At 39.1% G+C, this 15,384-nt stretch overlaps 1 protein-coding gene across 27 annotated transcripts in view; it reads left to right on the top strand.

Moving 5' to 3' along the window:
- The window catches only part of NRXN3 (neurexin 3), a 1,710,573-nt gene that overhangs the window by 624,572 nt on the left and 1,070,617 nt on the right, over window positions 1–15,384 (top strand). The window lies entirely within an intron of this gene.

Raw genomic sequence — 15,384 nt, 5'->3', positions numbered from 1 at the left:
TGATTTGTTTTTTAGAGAAATGACACTAGGTCAACTATGAGGAAAACAAAAGAGCAAAGGAAAACCCCCCATGAAAACAGACAGAGATACCTTCTGCTAGTTAGAGGCATAAACAAGAAAACCAGAAATATTTTGAGGGTGGTATAATAAGGCGAGAGGCCTTTCATTTGTACTAGAAACCGTCCACCCGTTCATCAGACGCACCCTTGATTGTCTAGTGGTTTACAGTATAATAGTGTCGCTGAGTCATAAAGAGGCTCCAAGAGGAAAACTTTAGGGACAAATGAATATCATGTACCATGTAACTTTCTTCTGTTGCTCCAGTGCTGTTCTTGGCCCACTCATTTCTAAGTTTTAGCAATCTCTGTCAGACTAGTGTGCCTCACATGCAATTTTGGCAAGCTAAGCATGGTGGCGGAGCCAGATAACTTGTTCCCTGTAGACTTAGAAACTCCTGAGCTGCATGCAGGCTGTAATATAATTTACAATACGTTTAGCCAGCCCTGTAAAACAACCTTCTGTTTGCAGGGGAATGGGGGCCTGACAAGAAGAAGTGTTTATAGCGTAATTTTAGCTGTGCTTTGCATTGTTACCGCGGTAGCAGCCTGCATATGATGCATCCTAGTCATCGGTCAGGTAGTTACAACTTTTCTTTTTTACTTTGGCAAGCTAAGCATAACATCAGGCTTTGCGTAATAGCCGCCCCAGTGTCCCTTACCTTAGGAAGTGGTAGCCCTAGCATGCACCTCCATCTTTTAGGACAAAGGAATTCAGACATAATTGTTAGATTTTCCATGGCTGTGGCTTATTATGCCTTGATAAAATTATCTGATGTCTTACTCTTCTAAAGGTCTTATACCATGATATTGATAGACGGCTTGAGAATAAGAAAATCAGAGAGATGCCTGTAGATGTTTTTTTCTCCCTAGTATGTTACAATAGCTACTTGCCACTTATATCACTCAACTAACAAGGTTACTTCTATTCAGCCATTACCCCCAGGAGACTATAGCTAATATTAAAGCTCCACAGGTGGGAACTTTGTCGATTTCTAGATCCCCAGTCTAGCACAGTGCTGGAAAACATAATAGGCACTAAAATACTATGTTTTGATTAAGTAAGCCCAACTATTAGCTTAAAAATGTGCCCTAATGATTTGGAAATGAATACCACATATGATGTAGATGAGCATGTTCTATTTACTGAGCAAGAGTTGGCCAGGGAGTTGATGAACTGATGTGTCAACTTGAGACACTACATAGGATCCAACATTCACTCTAACAACATTCTTTTTTTTTTTTTTTTTTTGGTACGCGGGCCTCTCACTGCTGTGGCCTCTCCCGCGCAGGCTCAGCGGCCATGGCTCACGGGCCCAGCCGCTCCGCGGCATGTGGGACCCTCCCGGACCGGGGCACAAACCCGTGTCCCCTGCATCGGCAGGCGGACTCTCAACCACTGCGCCACCAGGGAAGCCCTAACAACATTCTAAGTTTTGCAGAACTATGTGGAATTAAATTCCAAGGCTGGTTTATTAACCCGGGGCAACTCTAGGTTCTACTGTACACGAATGTAGAATTGTGAGATGTCCCTCTATTAATTCTCTTAGTTACACCCGTTAGAAAAAAATATCTTAATTCGTGTCCATCGTGAATTGGGTGCAATGTCTGGCATTGTCACAGTTCTCCTGTACTTCCATTCCATAGTTAACTCTGCTTAAGTAGTGTTGGAAATAGCTTGTATACATATCATATATGTCATATATATAACATACATATCTTATACATATATATGTATATCGTATATATCATATATATGTATCAACAGTACTCTGAACTAGGTGCTTTAATAGATCTTTAAGAGTGTGTGTGTGTGTGTGTGTGTGTGTGTGTGTGTGTGTGTGTGTGTGTGTCTGGATCTATTGATTCACCTGTTTCAGATCATTGTTGATTTTGTACAGCCTGATTTTGGAAGCAGGATCCCAAATAGGAGGAAAAGGAAGGTCTTTAATATTTCCTTAAGAAAAAAAAGTCAAAGCTTTTAAATATTACCTCAGTCTCCTCAGTTTTGAAATAAAGGTTTGAATGCAGGTAAATTTTAAGTTTTGAACTCTAAATTTCTCTGCAATTCAGAAAGAGTAGTTTTACAACTTCTGTATTTTTTGTTCTTATAAAATTACAAGAGACTGATTCTACTTTAATCAGCTAATTAGACTTCTGGCAATTTCTTCATTGGTTTGAGTTTTCTAGGAAATGTATTTTATATTCCTAGACAATTTGATTTTGGTTCATGTTGAAATACTGGCCCGGTCTCTCCTTATAAGAAATCTGTACATAACTGAGGTTTGTTGAGCTGGTACATTGCAGAACAGTTGGCAAGTAGAAAGTGTCTTCTCTTTTGCTGCCCTGGAGAACTTGTTTCTCTGGTCTGGCCTTAGACAATAATGGAGCGATCACATTCTGGTGAGCACAGCTATGTGCAGAACAGTTCTCTGAGGCTTCAGTCCAGTCATTTGGGAATGAAAACATCAAAAACTAGCCTGGGAAACACAACCAGGACACGCTGCAAGTTGGCCATTAATCACTTTACTGTGTCTGCTCAATGCTGTTGTCTAACAGTGTTCTAGAATAAAGTAAAGGTGATAAGTATACAAATCCATTCAGTATAGTTCCGTACCTGCAATCAGTCATCCTTGTTGATGGATCAGAGGTAAAACTTTTTTTATTCAAATTTTTAGTAACTGGTCATCAGTGATAATGAGAGAGCAAATGTATTCTCTGGAATACTGACAGGAAGAATATGACAGAGTGAGGCAGCAAGCTTTGGGCAAAAATGAAAGTCTACAGAATAGTACTGTCTGTTTTTCAGGATGGAAATCATAGCTGGATGTCAGGTTCAATCACTGAACATAGTTTGCCTATGACTGTAATGAGCCATGCTTATTATCAGAGGTAAATAATAGGACTGTAGTGTTCTTGAATGCAATCTCTACCATTATTATGAAAGTAGACCCATTGTGTAGGGAATTTTAGAACAAAAGAAAGCAGAATGTCTACCTTATTTCTCTATTCAACCAAAGTAGACTTTATAATAGAGAGGAAGACTAACAAAACACTTTAACCCTTCACAATTACATTCCACTTTATAGTTGGCAGAGCTCTTGCAAACATATTTTCTTATATGACTTTTGAAAATGATTGAAGATTTACATAAAGGAAAAGGAAAGTCAGAGAATGTGCAACTTTCCTAAGGTTACACGCCCATAAGAGGGGTGGAGCTGGGAGTGGAATGTTGGCCTCCAGACACCTAGGCTCTTTCTACCGATCATTGCTGCCTCTAATATGGAAGTATCTGCACATGAAAGCAATGGGTCCTCTCTAGACATCAGGGAAATTAAAACACGTGTGTGTGCACGTACACATGTGACATTCATTGAGGGCCCATTAACTTCAGACATTTGGGTATCTTCGCAGTCATTCTCTTGGGCTCACCTTTGTGTTGGATAGCTTTTCTTTGCAACCCTGGATCCATTCTTCACTCTTCTTCCTACTTTTTTACTCAGCTTTGTACCCTGGAAGGTTATCCTATAGGGATTGCATTAACAGCCTCTCTTACCCTTTTGTATTCCAGTTGAATTTGCCCAGTGGGAAGCATGCAAGAAAGATGAGAAGGAATGATGAGAATGAGGTCTGAATATTTAATTGCTTGTCTGTGATATGGCTGCCAGCTGGCTGCGCCCCTTGACATAAGGTCACAGTCTTGTGAGGCCCTCATAGTGCACCTTGTTCTCTCTCTCTCCCTCCTCCACTGCCCCCTCAGGGTTCTGGCAATTGACCTTCCCCTTGCTCTATCAGGTCTAGGCATAGTAATAATATGGGTCTGCTTTTAATAGCCCTAAATACCATATTACTTCTGGAGGGTTCACTATTCCCTACCTTTACCTTTGTAAATATTACTTTTATTAAATCTTCATCAAATGGCATAATTTGAGTTGGCCGTCTATTTCCTATTAGTATCCTGGCTGATTCAGTATTATTACTAGACATTGTTACAGATGGGGAAACTGAAGCCAAAGAATATTTCACAGTTAAATAACTTGCAGATCTAAGACTTCCCTGGTGGTCCAGTGGTTAGGACTCCGTGCTTCCAATGCAGGGGGCATGGGTTCGATCCCTGGTCAGGGAACTAAGATTATCCCACATGATGTGCTAAGATCCCACATGCCGTTGAGGCCAAAAAAATAAAAATAAAAATAAAATAACTTGCAGATCTAGGATTTTAAGTGAATTTTCTACCTCCAAGTCGTGGCTAAAAAAAAATATATATATATATATATATATATATAAAATAATAATTTTCAGATCTAGGATTCTACCCAAATTTTCTAACTCCAAGCTTATATACTCAGAGTGACAGCACACTGAGCAATGATTCTGAATAGGTGTAATTACATATGTGTAATTACAGCCCTGCATGATAGAGCTTTCTTGAATTGACTCAAAGAGTCAGATCAATTCTAAGAAACATACCACCATAATTTATAAATATTCTTTTGAAATTTTGTAATACGTTTGCAAAATAAAGCAGCAGCAACAGTATCTGGAGGAAAATTGGGTAAGATTGCATCTAATCTCTTACCATTTCCATTCTGTCTTCCTGACAGCACCAGAGTTAGCCTAAAAAGCAAGTCTTATCCTGTCACTTCCTGTCTTCAAAACCCTCTTATGTTAACTAATATCCAAACTTCCTAATTGTGCTTATTAGCTCTTTTATAATGGACCCTCTGCATCTCCCTTCAATCTTAACTTTATCACTCCAATCCGTATACTCTAGCCCATATGGGATCATCATTGTGGTTCTCACCTGGGTTGGGGATGGGGATCTTTTCCCCCAAAAGGCATTTGACAATGTCTGGAGATATTTTGGGTTGTCATGACTAAAGAGAATGCTTCTGTCATGGCTTTAGAGTGCTTTAATTGTTTGGGGATGGGAAGGCAATCGAACTGTATGTAATGGCAGCATGATGTTGAGAATGTGAAAAGTTACTTCTTCTCAGCCTTGTCCATGAGAGGGAGGACATCACCTCATATCAGTTTTGATCCCCTGGAACTATTGGCTACCGTTGGGTCTGCTCAGACCTAGAAATGTATGTTGCTCCTGCTGCTGCAAAATACAGAATTAGAACCTGGTGGGCATTCCTGCATAGATTTGCACAGTGTTTAAGATCAGCCCAGTTTGGGTAGAGAGGAAGCAATCTGTGTATTTTGGAAGCTTTGTTAGAATAAAACACACTTAGGGAGTGTATGAGGCCAGTAGCTGCATGAGTGAGCAGGAGGATGTCTTGAAGGTACAAAAAGAGAAGATGGTGAGGTGGGTGATTGTTTATTGGTACTTTGCTTACAAGGCTGGCCATGAGAGTATCTTCTCTCTACAGTAGATGGCTTAAGGGCCGGTGGATAGTGCTACGAAGTCTGCTTGGTATGCTAAGTGCAAAGTGAGACCTGGGAAGTCTACTACATGAAAGCACATTGCTAGTTGCTCATAGTACTGTATTGATGTCAAGGGACCCCTTGCATTCGTTAGCAGCGTTACATCGATTGTGTTGTCTAGTGCTTTTGTTTTATCCCTTCCCTGTCCATGCCTACCAATCTGGCTTTTCTCCTTTAAAACTGTAGGAAATGTAAATGGTGTCACTTCCAAGTTTGTGTAGGCAAGAAGAACTTCTCTGTACCATTTGCTTTCTACAGTCAATTTTCTTATAATTTTCACTTATATTCTTGATTAGGACCTCATCACATCTAAAACAACATATGCTTCTAATCACATTAAAGAACCCTCAGTTTTGATTATTTCCTATCTGTTCCTTTGGTGTTAGATGCAATAATTTGATTATGAAAAGAAGTAGGAAGATGGTAGGGGAAAGTTGCCTACCAGAAACTCTCTATTTCAAGTTAAACAGAAAAGGGTATATACCAGCCAAATAGTCATCAGCCGTAAGTAAGGAAAGAGGCACAACTCAGTGTCATAAGTCTCAAAAAATAGGAGCAGGATAAATGATTCTGAAGCCAAGTTAAGAGGAATGGTCAACCATGATGAGGCTGCCAACCCCGCTGTGTTCCTCGGGTACAGTACTATCTAGTTAATTAAAAAAATATTGAGAATTATCCCTAAAATACCTTTATAGAGGGAAAGAAATAGATCGAGTAGATGTTCTTATCTGAGTGAAGAGTAATGGGCATATCTGTAAGAGGCAAATGCATGTAACAGAAACAACAGGACTGAGGCTCAAAAGAGATGTCAGCAGGGCTAAAGGGCTCAAAAGTTCTAATGTATCATTTCCACCACCATGGCCTTGGGATGTACTCTTCAACTAGGTGGGCTGTGTTTAAGTAGAGGACATTTAACAAAGCTTCAGAAATGACAGCACAGCTCTGAAAGCTAAATGAAGGTTACACACAGTCTCGGCTGAGCTCTTCATTTCTCCCATCCATTTCCTTCCACATTGCTATCTCTCAGCCTTCAGGAAAAACAAGTACGTAGAACTAAAAATATGAAGTCATTAAACTGTAGATGACTCTGTCAGTAAGTAAGTCAGTTTCAGTAAGTCACTGAAACTATATGTGAACAACTAGAAACTCTGGACAGAGCCACCTGAGTATGAGCAGGAAAGACAATGACATGACAGTGCAAACAGAAAACATCAGGCAAATAAAATTTAAAAAAACATAGGTATAGCTTAGAAAACTGAAGGAATTTGATCTAGAAGAAAACAAACCAAAGGACAGAAAAATTTCCCATGAGCTGTATAGTCTGTAGCTCATTTGCACTGTAGAATATTTTAAGAGAATTTAATTAATGGTACACAAATTCAAAGAAAAAGTAAAAATAAATTAAATGAGTGAATGGAAAAGAGAGACTGTATATGGAATATCTGAGAGCCAAAATATGATCACATAACTTATTTGAAATAATTAGTAACAACAAGGGGGCAGAGAATACATGGCTAAATATTGATGTATTGATAGAAGGAAAATGCTTCACAGTGAATGCTGATGAAAAGTCAAAGAGCCTAAATCCATAGTAAAGAAACTAAGAGATATGGAGGACAGACAAGATAATTGGACCTCGGAAACAGAAAAACTGAGTACTTTAACAAAGAGATTACCTGAAGGCATCAAACCAGAAATTTATTCTTAATATAAATAACTGATTCTGTAAAGTTCAAAATAGCATGATGGGTTCTAAGAAAATCAGATATAGTATATTCAACACTGAGATGTGTATTGATTATGTCATTGGGCTTCAAGGAATAAAATAATATTCTTTAGGCATTTATACAAAATTTACATCATTTACCACCTATGAGAGGAAATGTTGGCATTATACAATCTCAAGAACAATATGTATAAAATTCTGCATGAAATGAAGTGAGACTCAAGAATTACACACAACCACAATGCAATTCAAATATCAAGAGCACAAATAGACTTGCACAAATATGAACAAACTTTGGTAATAATACTACTAGTGAGTTCTTTTTAAAAAGGTGTTACCATAGGCTTTGTGACCACCTAGAGGGGTGGGATAGGGAAGGTGGGAGGGGATATGGGGATATATGTATACGTATAGCTGATTCACTTTGTTATGCAGCAGCAGCTAACACAACAATGTAAAGCAATTATACTCCAATAAAGATGTTAAAAAAAAAGAAATAAACTGATGGGTATGTTTAAAACAAAAAACAACAAAAAAACAAAATAAAATAAAAAGGTGTTACCATAAAATCCAAGCACTTAAAAGATGAAATAAAATTACTCAGAAATGGAGAAACTGTGACAAAAGGCATGGTGAGAATAGTGACCATATTTGAATATACAACAAACACATAATGATCATACGCATTATGAATGTAGAACAAAGAATACAGTTGATAATATCCTTGGGTTCCACAGCCATGGACTCAACCAACCTTAGATCAAAAATATTTTTAAAATTCCAGAAATTGGGGCTTCCCTGGTGGTGCAGTGGTTGGGAGTCCACCTGCTGATGCAGGGGACACGGGTTCGTGCCCTGGTCTGGGAAGATCCCACATGCTGCGGAGCGGCCGGGCCCGTGAGCCATGGCTGCTGAGCCTGCGCGTCCGGAGCCTGTGCTCCGCAACGGGAGAGGCCATAACAGTGAGAGGCCCACGTACCGAAAAAAAAAAAAAAAATTCCAGAAATTTCCAAAAAGCAAAACTTGCATTTGCCACACTGGCAACTATTTACAGAGCATTTACATTGTATTTAACACTATTTACATAGCGTTTATATTGTATGAGGTATTGTACGTATCTAGAGGTGATTTTAAGTATATGGGAGGATATTTGTAGGTTATATGCAAATACTGTGCCATTTTACATAAGGGATTGAGCATCCAAAGATTTTGTTGTCCACAAGGGGTCCTGGAACCAATCCCCCAGTACACTAAGGACAACTGTATGTGGGTATCAGAGGTCTCCAGAACCACTCTCAATTTGAATATTTCTCTAGAAGGACTCACAGGAATCGAGATATTATATTCATGGTCATGGTTTATTACAGCAAAATTTACAGAGTGAAATCAGCAAAGGGCGAAGTCTGGAGGAAAACAAGCCCACGCTTCCAAGAGTACTCTTCCAGTTGAGGTGAACAAAACGTGTGCTTAATTTCTCCAGGAGGGATGTGCAACAACAAATGCAAAGTGTTACCAACCAGGGAACCTCACCTGAATCTGGAGTCCAGGAATTTTATGGGAAAAGATATATAAGACATTTGTAATAATCAAAATAGGGAACTCTAGAATGGCTGGACAAGGAACTTAGCAGATCTCCCCAGTGAAACAACCGTTTAATTGGTGAAAATTCTTAAAACACACACAAACATTTAAAATATCTGAAAATTGTTCTAAGGACATACAACAAATGGAGAAACATTTATTTAAGAGATCTACTAAATCTCACTAAGAAAAGTGAGAGCTACGGTATTTAAACCACAACCTGCTCCCTTCTCCTACCCCAACACTGCTCCTTGTTCTGGAAGCTTCATTCCACGTGGTTGTGGCCAAGAAGACAGGATCTCTCTCTCCAACCAGTTACACTAGGACTACAGTTTCACCTCAGATGGTCAGGCTACTGGTGCCTCTCAACTCTCCCCAGTTCCATATTGCAGAAGCAATATTCCTGGTAGGCACAGCCAAGAAGAGGGCTCACTTCTCTTACTAAATCTGCATTCATACAGCAGAAGCTCTATCCCAGGTTTGGCATGTCAAGAATATAGGGGCTCCAATTGTCCCTGCCCCAGCTTAGTCATGTTTCATGTTAGGAGGGACAAGCTGAGAAGACTAGGACCTATCATCTTCCTCCCATGCCCACTTTTAGAATGGGAATGTCACTCAGGGAGAAGTGGGCCACTGTTTCTGCACACAGCTGGGTTGTGTAGTGGCACAGAGGCTCTGCTCTGGGGTAGATGCAAGTTATTAGGATGAAGAGCTCTACAACTCTGCCTGACTGTTTAGAACAAGGATTAGAGAAGTTCATGGGTAAAGGACTTTTGAAAATAATGGTGATCTTGGTCACTGTCCATTCTAAAGGGACAGGTAGATCTATGATACTAGTAGCAATGAGTGAAATGGCAGACCAGAAGTTTGCTAATGTCAGAAGTTTAGCAAAGAGAATCGGCCTAGAGAAAGCCATGGAGGTCTAGATGGTTGTACACATTTTCTGTGATACACTCACTCAGAACTAATTAGAGGAGGAGATGAGGAATATTTGAAAGTATTACCAAGCTACACATACATCCATCAGTAAGAGGAAGAGCCTATTGGCTCAAGGGGCTTAAGTACAGCCTCTTAACTGACTGAACCATAAGCTGCTTTTAGCCAGGGGATACCCCTAGGAGACCAGACTTAAAGCTAAAACCACACTTATCCTTGGTGAGCTGGGGGACTGTGCGTATTTCCAAGACTGCACCGACTCAGGAGTGACAGGAGGGGCAACTTCCAAGTACTAGTCCCTGGCTGAACGTGAGGCAAAGTCTTAAGCTTACTGAACTGTGAAAGCAGTCTCCAAGTCACACAAATCCACCAGATAATGAGTAAAAATTAACTGACCAAGGGGGCTTAGGTATAATAGTTGAGCAATAAGTGGACAACACCTAGGAAGACAGGCTAAAAGATAAAAAATGGAAAAATATCTGAACAAGGACATCAGAGCCTTCACACTGCTGGGAAAATATGTCACAGTATTAGTTCAGCCAAGTCATTAAACAAATAAACAAATGAATAAACAGAAAGAAGTAGCCCTGGTGGTTGTCAGGGAGGGGAGAGCAGTATCCAGACGTGCTACAGTCTGTTATCTAAAATGTCCAGTTTTCAACAGAAAATTGTGAAACATACACAAATAAGGAAAGTGTGACCCATACATAGGAGTACATACAGGCAATAGAAACTGCCCAGATGTTGCACTTAGCTGACAACTACACCAAAGCTGTTATAAATATTTTCAAAGGGATCTGTGGGAATTAAGGGAAACTGTGCTTAAAGAATTAAAGCAAAATAAGATAACAGTGATTTATCAAATAGATAATGTTAATAAAGAGATTAAAATTATATATATTTATATATCTATTTTTCAACTTTTCAATTCCCAAATTTCTATCATTCGGGGATTATTTATCTATCTACCTATCTACCTACCTACCTGTCTATCCCTGTCTGTCTCTCTGTCTATCTATCTATCTATCTAAAATGCTTGAAAGCACAATAATCTAAATGAAAAATTCACTAGAGGGGCTCAACAGTAAATGTGAGTTAGCAGAAAAAAGAATCTGCAAACTTGAAGATAGATCAGTAGAGATTATACAGTCTAAATAGAAGAAAGAAAAATGAATGAAGATAAACAAAGCATCAGAGAAATATGGGACATCATTAAGAGTACCAACATATGTATGATGGCAGTCCTGGAAAAAAGGAGAGAGAGAATAGGACAGAAAAAATATTTAAAGAATTAATGATTGAAGATTTCCTAAATCTGAGGAAAAACACTAATTTACACATCAGTGAGCTCTAAGTAGGATCAGTACAAAGGAATTCATTCACATCCAGACTCATTATAATAGAAATGTTGAAAGTCAAAGAGAAAATCTTGAAAGCAGCAAGAGAAAAGTGGCTCATCATATACAAAGGCCCACAATAAGATTAACAGCTGATGTCTCTTCAGAAACAATGTAGGCCAAAGGCAGTGAGTTAACATTGAAAGTGCTGAAAAAAATGTAACATCAGCTAAGAACCCTATAGCCAACAAAATCATCTTCAAAGGTGAAAGTGAAACAAAGATGTATCCAGGTAAACAAAAAAACAATTTATTGCTAGAATACCTGCCTTATAAGAACTACTAAAAGAAGTTCAGGAAGTGAGAGCAGACAGTAATTTGAATCTACATGAAAAAACAAAGAGCTCCAATAAAGGTAATTATGTAGGTAATGATAAAAGAGTATAATCACACATTTCTTTTTCTTCTTTTATCTGATTTAAAAAGCAATTGCATAAAACAATCTATAAAATTGTATTGTTGGGCCTAATAACATATAGAATTGTAATATATTTGATAATAAAAAATGAATGAAGCTACATTGAAGAAAGGGAATGACACCAGATGGTACCGCTAATCCACAAAAAGAAATGAAGAGAGACAGACATGGTAAATAATAAGCTTATTTAAAAAAAAACTCTATAAATATATCTGAGCTCTCCTTTCTTCACTTCATAAAAAGAAGTTTTTATAAAGCAATAATTATAACAATGTATTTTTGAGTTTGAAACATATAGAGACATTATATGAATAACAATAATAACACAAAAAGGAGGACCAGAAGAAAGCTATGTAAGAGTAAAGTTTCTGTATCTTACTGGAATTAAGTTAGTATAAATATGAAGTAGATTCTGATAAATTAAGATGTATGTTGTGAGCCCTAGACCAACCACTAAGAAAGTAGCTCTTAGTTACTTGGTTATTTAGTTAAGAACCATCAAAGGAATTAAAATAATATGCTAGGAAATATTCACTTAAGACAAAAGGAAGTAGTAAAGGAGGAAAAGAGGAACAAAATAGGAGAACTGGGGACTTCCCTTGTGGCGCAGGGGTTAAGAATGTGCCTGCCAGAGCAGGGGACACGGGTTGGAGCCCTGGTCCAGGAAGGTCCCACATGCTGCGGAGCAGCTAAGCTCGTGCCTCACAACTACTGAGCCTGCACTCTAGAGCCCGCGAGCCACAACTGCTGAGCCCGTGTGCCACAACTACTGAAGCCCGCGCACCTAAAGCCCGTGCTTCACAATAAGAGAAGCCACGGCAATGAGAAGCCCACGTGCCACAACAAAGGGTAGCCCCCTGCTCGCCTCAACTAGAGAAAGCCCGTACGCAGCAACGAAAACCCAACGCAGCCAATAAATAAATAAATAAATTTGTAAAAGGAGAACTGTGTAAGTACTATTATGTCAGCATTTCATGATGTGGTCTTTCAACACTCGATAATCTGATAGTTTTTAGATCAAATAACTTTCCTTATTTAGACTTATTTTCCATTGAATAGTATTCCATTCATGGTACCGATTGTGTTTGAAATCTTCTAAGAAAATTAATATGAATTCTGAAACAAATTTTGTTTCAGCTGATTCCTATATTACGTTTTATGCTTCATCACCCTCCCCTTAAAAATACTATGTTAATAGTAGAACATACTCACCAAGATACACACAAAGGTATACATTGAGATACATACTTTATTTTGTACCATTAGGTGTTTAACTACATATCCACCTGACATTTGTTCTCTGACACTACCAATATTGACATAAAGATACATTCATTTATGCATATATTCTGCCACTATACATATCCAGAGAGATAAAAGTGGCCATTAGTTTTGGAATTATTTAAGTTGAATGCATCAAAACAACCATCTCATGGCTCACTGAATACCCTAACATCTTTTAAAAAGGAGTGTATTTTTGTGTGGGTGTCTATAGTAGAAGGTACATAGTAATAATTAATGGTGTTCATAATTACACAAACACACAGCATTGTGCCTAGTAATATATAACAATATATTATTTAGAAATACATATCATCTCTATATAATTGTATATGTTCATAAAATACAACTTTAAATAATGGCATGTATGTATATATATATATGCACTCACACACACAAGAACACCACAGTCTGCCATGAAGCATGATAGATGTACTTTATGTGCTAAGAAACATGGGTGTGCTCCTGGTATAACTCTCACAATTTGGCAGAATCATTATGTATACAGCCATGAGAATCGGAGTGCCTACATTTAACTTCCAGCTCTGCCATTTGTTGGACACGTGACCTGGTATCTATAAAATATAATAATATTGTCTTCTTCGCGATGTACTTGTGAGGATTAAGTGCCATCTTAATGCATATAAAATCCTAGAAAGCACCAGGCAAATAGTAAGTGTTCAATAAATTTTAGCTACTGTTATTGATCTTTTGATTCTGCTCTTTCAGGAGATAAACGTTTCTTTTACATCTTGAGCATATGTTACATTTAGATAATGCTTCTCATCTGAGAACAGATCTTCAAAATATGTTTTTCATTTTGATGGTATCTGTAACTCACACCTTTATCTGTGATCCTCTTAGAGTTTGCACATTACAATATACAACTATGAGCATGTCATGGATTTTACCCAGGTGAAGGTTGATTCCCAGGAATGACAGGTGTATTTATATTTTTTTCATGGACCTTTTGTGTGTTGTGTAAATAAGGTTGGGTGTATGATGATGATGTACTATTTTGAGAACTTTCCATTTGGTCTGCCTGGTCTCTCCATGTTCCTATGCCTTTTTTTTTTTTTTTTTGCGGTACGCGGGCCTCTCACTGCTGCGGCCTCTCCCGTTGTGGAGCACAGGCTCTGGACGCGCAGGCTCAGCGGCCATGGCTCACGGGCCCAGCAGCTCCGCGGCATGTGGGATCTTCCCGGACCGGGGCACGAACCCGTGTCCCCTGCATCGGCAGGCGGACTGTCAGCCACTGCGCCACCAGGGAAGCCCTCCTATGCCTTTTATACATGAGGACAGAAGATGTTTGTTTCTTTTGTTCACTGTCATGTCCTCAACACCTGGAAGAGTGCCTGGTATATAGTCACAAATGAGCATATTGTGGTACCTCATAATCTAAAACTATTCATTTCCTTGCCATTATCTACCAAAGTCCATTAATTTTATTCTAATCTCAAAGCACCTTTGTATAACTATTCTTTAAATATGCTTGACACTTCTGTTAAATTGAAGTTTGTTATTATCTGAGCATACCCCTCTTCTTTCCTTTTTGTGTATAGAGATACTGTTTTATCTACCTGTGAAATCTGATGCCATCACTTGTTTCATTAAAAACCCCACTCTTGGGGCTTCCCTGGTGGCGCAGTGGTTGAGAATCCGCCTGCCAATGCAGGGGACACGGGTTCGTGCCCCGGTCCGGGAAGATCCCACATGCCGCGGAGCGGCTGGGCCCGTGAGCCATGGCCGCGGAGCCTGTGCTCCACAACGGGAGAGGCCACAACAGTGAGAGGCCCACCTGGCACAAAACAAAAACAAAAACAAAAACAAAAACCCCACTCATCTGTCAAGACCAGCTTCAGACTTTACCACATCAATTCTACTCACCTATATGCTAAAGCCTCTCTCTTCTGAATGCTCCTGGCTTTATCAATGTATCTTTGCTGGGTCATTTAGCCATGTTTATATTCTAGTAGTTATTTGTATGTGCTTAGTCTCCCTTCAGGACAGGGGATGTCGTCTGCTTCACCTTTGTACCCTCCATAGTGCATATCGGAATGTAGCAAATATTTAGTAAGGACCTTTTCAGTGCCAGGTGCTGAGTTCAGTGGCAGATGGCTTCATAGGAATGTGAGTGATATTCTCTTCCTGTGTTCTCTAAAATATTTGCTAAATACATGATTAAACAAATTCACGTTTTGAGCAACATGGTGCTACGTAACAGGCCCTGGACTTGGTATTGGATATACCGGGTTAAAATCCAGACTGTGTGACTTAGGGATGGTAACCTGCTCCCCCTAAGAGCCTCGGTTTTCTGTTCAAAAGTAGGAATGATAGACCCACGTTGTGGCATTAAATGAGATAACATATTGGAGGGGGTGGAGGGCTCATAACCAAAATGTTTGGACTAGAGAAGGTTTCAAATAAGAGTGAGCTTCTTCCTTTCCTATAAAAGTGCTATTTGAATAAAAGTAAAATGTCTGGTTCCCAAAGGTGTCCTTAGCTTTTGTTGTTGTTGTTCTGGCCCTGGCCCCATCGATCTTCTTTAAACGGGCTAAGC

Source organism: Kogia breviceps, chromosome 3 (assembly GCF_026419965.1).
Source record: "Kogia breviceps isolate mKogBre1 chromosome 3, mKogBre1 haplotype 1, whole genome shotgun sequence".
Lineage (NCBI taxonomy): Eukaryota > Metazoa > Chordata > Mammalia > Artiodactyla > Physeteridae > Kogia > Kogia breviceps.
The sequence above is the reverse complement of the archived record's forward strand: the minus strand, read 5'-3'. Positions and strand labels throughout refer to the sequence as shown.